At 47.5% G+C, this 6,548-nt stretch overlaps 1 protein-coding gene across 1 annotated transcript in view; it reads left to right on the top strand.

Annotated features, from left to right (window-relative positions):
- Nucleotides 1-6,548, top strand: part of LOC103601000 (CBP80/20-dependent translation initiation factor-like) — a 119,354-nt gene that overhangs the window by 19,139 nt on the left and 93,667 nt on the right. The window lies entirely within an intron of this gene.

Here is a 6,548-nt window from a genome sequence, read left to right as displayed (position 1 = left end):
CATGTTGGTCTCCTTTCCTTTGGATATATACACAGTAGTGGGATTGCTGGATCGTGTGGTAGGTCTATCGTATGGTAGTTCTTTGAGGAACCTCTATACTGTATTTCATAATGGCTGTACTAAGTTAAATTCCCACCAACAATGTGTAACAGTTCTTCTTTCTCCACTTCCTTGCCAGCATTTATTATTTTCTGTCTTTTTGATAATAGCAATTCTAAATGGAGTGAGATGATATCTCATTGTGGTTTTGATTTGCATTTCTCTGATGATGGGTGATGTTGAGCATTTTTCATATAACTGCTGTCCATTTGTATGTCTTCTTTTGAGAAATGTCTATTCAGTTCCTTTGACCATTTTTTAATAGAATTATTTGGTTTTTTACTATTGAGTTGTTTGAGTTCCTTGTATATTCTGGATATTAATCCCTTGTTAGAAGCATAGTTTGCAAATATTTTCCCCCATTCTGCAGGTTGTCTCTTTGTTCTTTTGGTTGTTTCCTTTGCTGTGCTGAAGCTTTTTAGTTTGATATAATCCCATTTGTTTATTTTTGCTTATGATGCCTATTTTTCTAGATGAAGTTTTATTGGAACACAGTCATACCTCTTCCTTTATGTGTGTCTATGGTTGCTTTTAGCTAGTTGCAACAGAGATCCTATGGCCCACAGCCTAAAACACTCACTGTCTGGCCCTTTACAGAAAAAGTTTGCTTACCCCTGGTCTAAGATAACAGTTTTTAAACTTCATTTTAGCCACAAAGTTCTTTCTTCAAACAACTTCTTTTTCAATTTTAATAATAAAAGCAATTTTTACGGTAATTTATGCCAGACACTGTACCAAGAGCCTTAAAACTATGAATTTATTTAATCCATATGAAAGCATTATGAGATGAGTAGTAGTATTATCATCCACATTTTAGGGAGGAGCAAACTGAGGCAGAGTTAACAGAGAGGTTGAGTAACTTCCCTAAGGTCACACAGCTAATATGTGGCAAAAGCAAAATTTGAATTCAGCAGTCTGGCTCCAGAGTCCAGGCTCTCACCTGCTGTACCATGCTGCCTCACACTGCTGGCCTGATGTGAAAACAGTGCAGCCGGGCCAGCTGGCTAGAAGTGACATGAAGATGCTCAGCATCTTCCCCTTCATTCTTTGGCTCCTCTCTCTGCAGCCCCCAGGGATCTCGGGCCTGTGTCTGACAACCTCTGGAGGCTGTAAGGTCTAGAAAATTAGGCTCCTAAGCTTGGAGAAGGGAACTTAGTTTGTTTTGGTTTCTACAAGAGGAACTAATCTTGATTGTTGAGAACTCAAGCAGGCCTAGATGTGTAGAGAGCACTATTCCCTGAGAATGAGGACTCCAGACAAATAGCATTTCTAGATGATCAGAATTATGTCCATAAAAATGAATGCTAGAGACCAAGACCCACATTTCAAAACAATAACTGGGAGAAAGGCATATTTCAATTAACTGCAATGCCCCAGACAAATATTAAAACCAATAAATCTATTTGGAACCAATTCCCTGGGCAAGAGTGATTTACTTTAAACTCATGCCATAAAATTCAGCAAAGGGTGACTTCACACACTGAATGTCACCTTCCCAGCTCCCTCCTACCAATAACCCTAAATCAGCCTGGGAGGATTTAAGATATTTAGTGGTAGCATATACCTCCGGGTGAGGTAGGAGCCTTGGGCTGCAGACAGGCCCTTGGGGTCCTGCCTGTATGCAGGTTAGCGACTTGACAGAGTCCCCCTTTCCCATAAGCAGAGAGTCTGCAAGAATGAAATAAGGCTCCCCTGCCCTTTGGGGTGGAAACTCTCCTAGAAGCAGGGGGGTGTGGGTGACTCACTTTTACTGCCAATGGAAAGCTGACCTTGATCTTAGTAGTGGTTTGAAGGTTTGAAGGTGACTTTTGTATTTATCTCTCTGGGATCTTGGGGCAGAATTTATTCTTTGGCAATTTAGCTGGTCTCAAAAGTAGTTTCTATTCAATTTAGTGGTTTAAGAGGATTTCTATTCCTAGCAGACCCACCCTCCCCCTGCCTATTGCTCCTCTGGACTGTACAGAAGGGTCTTCTGTTCTAAGATTTTTCCTATTCCTCCTTTTCCTCTAGGTTGGCCTGTGCCTACCATGGTGGGTCCTGGGACCCCTGAGGTCGAGTTGGGTGGGCTCTTCCTAGGCACTCCCCTGCTGCTCGGGGTCCCTGGCCCTGCTACCTCCCCCAGCCACCAGCATACCACTCTCCACCCCCCAACCCCCAGAATGGTGTATGACTCTTCCTAACAACTGGAAATCCCAGTTCCTTCTCAGTGGAAAATTTTTTGATTTGGGGGAAAGGCCTTTGAAGTCTCCTGTTTTATTTTTGGCTGCTTTTAGGCCACTCTTGACTCTCCCTTGATTTATCCAAGTTGGGGTCTTTCTTGTTCTTAGGCAGCAGCTTCTCTGAAGTGTCCCCTCCTGGAGGCCACCCTTTCCATGACCCTGCCCATGTTAGACATGACTGGAGTTGGTCACTGGAGTTGTTCAGCTAGAAGGTTGTTCCACAGTGAAAGGAGTGTTTGGGGAAGTGGATGGTATGCAGATGCTTTGCCTGTCACCTGGAGTGCAAGCAGGATCCTTGCAGGCCTTGCGGGGGTGGGGGGGACTGTCCGTGTGTGAATGGAGACCCTGCTGGGGTAGGGGTGAGTGGGGTGCAGGTCGGTGCCACAGTCCCTGGGCAGCTCCACATGCTGCAGATGACCTTCCCTGGGCCTCAGCAAAGGTCCCCAAAGCCTGGCTCTCTGGTAGCTTATCCTAGGAGAATATTTGACCCATTTGTCTAATAAGAAGCAGTAGGAACTTGAATCAAATGAAGTTGTTTAATTTAGGGCCATAGTTTGGGAAACAGAAGCTTTATTCTCATTGAAGTTACCTCATTAATGTGTGTAGTTGTTTCTAACAACTTAAAAAGTGTTATTTAAAATATGATGCCACCATCGCACTAAAAGACACTTTAAGGGAAGAATCATCTCTGGTCTCTTGAACACTGTGTTAATTTTTGTGTATCATATCAATTTCCCCCTTTAATGGCAATTGGTTGATTTGCAGTTAGGTTAAATAATTCTGTCGGCTTAGTTAGCTTGGGTCTTGATTTGCTTCAAGTTCTGTTTATCCGCTGTCACCACCTGTGTGCCTCTCATGATGCAGACACTTGGAACCATAGATTCCGAGCTCCGCAGCTCTGTCGTGTCACTGCCTTTGTCAGCGGGTCGTTCCCGGCAGAGAGCATCTAGTTTTAGTTTCTGCTTCCCAGCTGTGGAGAGCTTTTCCTCCCTTTCTCCTGCAGGAAACAGCTGAGCAATCGCCAGGATTGCTTTTGCTGTACTCTTATTTAAATCACACTAGCTACCACTCATTTGTGTTGTATTTTTTGAATTTTCCAAGTGCTCTCATGCCTCATATGTGGGTAAACAGGTATTATTATTACTTCCATTTTCAAAGATCCTCTGAGAGATTGAAAGTCTCATGCAGGATGTCATAGCTGACACCAGGTTCTTGGTACCACACCAAAGAGCCAGCCCTAGAAAGCAGGGACAGGGGCTCTGTGCTTTAGTTCTTCCATCTCTAAAATGGAGATAATAGTAACTTTTGGAGGGCCACTCTGAGGCTTAAATGAGCTGTCGCATGCTTAGGACAGTGCCTGGTGCACAATACACGTGAGCTCTCAGGAGAGCTAATGGGAGGCCCTACCCCACCAGTGACCTCCACCCCTGCCACACCTCCCCTCAGACCTCTGAGCCTCAGCCCAGCATGGCTGGGATGGCCTCTGGGGTAGCCTTGAGTTGGATATTGGCAGAACTCTCTCTCCTGCTGATGGAGAGNGTCGTTCCCGGCAGAGAGCATCTAGTTTTAGTTTCTGCTTCCCAGCTGTGGAGAGCTTTTCCTCCCTTTCTCCTGCAGGAAACAGCTGAGCAATCGCCAGGATTGCTTTTGCTGTACTCTTATTTAAATCACACTAGCTACCACTCATTTGTGTTGTATTTTTTGAATTTTCCAAGTGCTCTCATGCCTCATATGTGGGTAAACAGGTATTATTATTACTTCCATTTTCAAAGATCCTCTGAGAGATTGAAAGTCTCATGCAGGATGTCATAGCTGACACCAGGTTCTTGGTACCACACCAAAGAGCCAGCCCTAGAAAGCAGGGACAGGGGCTCTGTGCTTTAGTTCTTCCATCTCTAAAATGGAGATAATAGTAACTTTTGGAGGGCCACTCTGAGGCTTAAATGAGCTGTCGCATGCTTAGGACAGTGCCTGGTGCACAATACACGTGAGCTCTCAGGAGAGCTAATGGGAGGCCCTACCCCACCCCTATTATGTGCCAGACACTGAGGGACAGACAGACCATGAGGCTCAGGTGTCCCATCCTGTAGTGCAGATAAATCCCATGCCCAGGTGCCATCATACCAGGTGGGAAGGTTGGAGACCCGCATGTGACTTCATGGCTGTCGTGCACTGGGCGTCCTGTGGTCCAGCCTCCTGAAGTTGTGCACTTTCTTTCACCAGGGCAGGTCAACCAGGAGACCAAGGTCTGACATGAGGCTGCTTATAGAGCTGAACTAATGATAGTTTGAGAGCTCACGTATATTGTGTACCGGGCCCTGTCCTAAGCATGCAACAGTGCGCTTCAATCAGGGATCTTGGCATGCTCTGGGGGCTTCTTAACTGTAACAAGTGTTGCTGGTGCATTTTACAGACCAGGCTGCAGTCCCTGGGCATTCTGGCTTCCAGCCTGCCACACTTACTGCTTTCTCAGTGAATTGCAACAAACAAACACACAAAGGTGTGTAAGAGAAAGGAAGTCATTCATTCATTCATTCAGCCAGTGTTTCCTATGATGGGCCAAGCCCTGTTCTAGCTGCTGGGGTGCAGCTGTGACCAGGACAAAGCTCCTGTCCTCATGAAGCTTACAGACCAGAGATAAGGACACAAGTGAAGGCTGTGAAGATGAATCAAGAAGAGTCAAGGGCTGGAGAGGCTGGGAGGGGAGGGGAGACTCTGGGCTGGGAGGAGCAGAGTCCTGAAGGACATGAGGAAGAGATGGGAGGGAGACAAGCAGCTTGGCCTGTTTGAGGAGCAGCAGGAAGCCACAGGGGCTGTAGGGGAGAGTCAGCGAGGTCCTGGGTGCCAGGTCCTGTAGGGCCTTGTGGCCTGTGTGAGGACTGGGACATGGATGCATAGGAATCATGTAGAAGGCCTTTGGAAGGTTTGAAGGGTATGATTTGAGACTGGGGCTCAGGCTATCCCCTGGGGAGGAGAGAAGATCTCACTCTGACCCCAGCACAGGGCTGGGATTTCAGAACCTCTGGCCTTTTTTGCATTTCTGGCTTATCTGGGAGCTTCCTGACTCATACCCTCCAGGTGTGGTGCCCCCACCTGGGGACATTCCAGGGATCTCCTGGGACCAGTGACCTCCACCCCTGCCACACCTCCCCTCAGACCTCTGAGCCTCAGCCCAGCATGGCTGGGATGGCCTCTGGGGTAGCCTTGAGTTGGATATTGGCAGAACTCTCTCTCCTGCTGATGGAGAGTCAAGGACTCAGTTCATCTTTGCACCTGCTAAGTGAGCTGCACATAGTAGGGCTCCCCAAAGTTGGTGGGGAAGAGAGAGGAGGTAAAACCCAAAATAGGACCTGTGACTGGCCAGCAGCTTGGGGGAGGCATTTAGAGGAGAAGGAGTTGAGATTTTCACAGCAAAGGTGGGCCTGTTGTGTGTGGGGATTGCCCTTATCCCTTACACGGGTCTGCATGATTCCGGGTCCATGGCCAATCCAGGCCGAAGGGCCAGGGCACTGCAGGGGCTGTGGGGGAGGGGAGGGATGACTCTAGTCCCAACCTGGCAGGGACCTTGGGGACATCCTTCCCATGCTCTGGGCAGCCACCTCATGTGATACTCCTTGTGGAGGTGACAGCTGGGACAGCACCTGCTGCCACTGGGGCTAGCCTCTTTCTCCACAGGCCTCTTTGAGAGGCCTTTCCCTTTGTGGTGGAAGTTCTGGTTTTTTGTCTCATCCTGAAGGAAATGGTAGCTTTGGAAAGGATGTGGAACCCCCCTTGGAGATAGCTGTGGGTGGGTAAATAAAATGAAAGGGGCCTTTTGGAATGGGTCAAGTGCAGGCCAGGCTAGCGGGAGTTTGGTGTGGTCTGCACGTGGGAGTCATCGAAGTTTCTGCAGTGGAGCAGCACCCTGGCAAAGGTGTTTTCCAGCACTTAGGGTGTCAGCGATGGTGTCAGCAACGGTGAGCAGGCACAGCAAGTGTGATGAACGAGCAGTTGAGTGTGACTCCAGAGAAACAGGGCCATGAACAAATCACTCCCTCTTCTGAGCCTCAGTTTACCTCATCTGTCAAACAAAAATAAGATTTCTAATCCTGGCTATTTCACAGAGTTGCTGGTAGTCTTAACTTTAAGAATAGATGTGACAACACTTTTAAAAGATACAACATAGAGTGTTAAGAAAAACCTCAGGCTGTCAGTGTCAGGATCCCCTTCTTATGTTGTCTTCCTGCACCG

The sequence above is a fragment of the Galeopterus variegatus genome, unplaced genomic scaffold (genome assembly GCF_000696425.1).
Source record: "Galeopterus variegatus unplaced genomic scaffold, G_variegatus-3.0.2 Scaffold3543, whole genome shotgun sequence".
Lineage (NCBI taxonomy): Eukaryota > Metazoa > Chordata > Mammalia > Dermoptera > Cynocephalidae > Galeopterus > Galeopterus variegatus.
The sequence above is the reverse complement of the archived record's forward strand: the minus strand, read 5'-3'. Positions and strand labels throughout refer to the sequence as shown.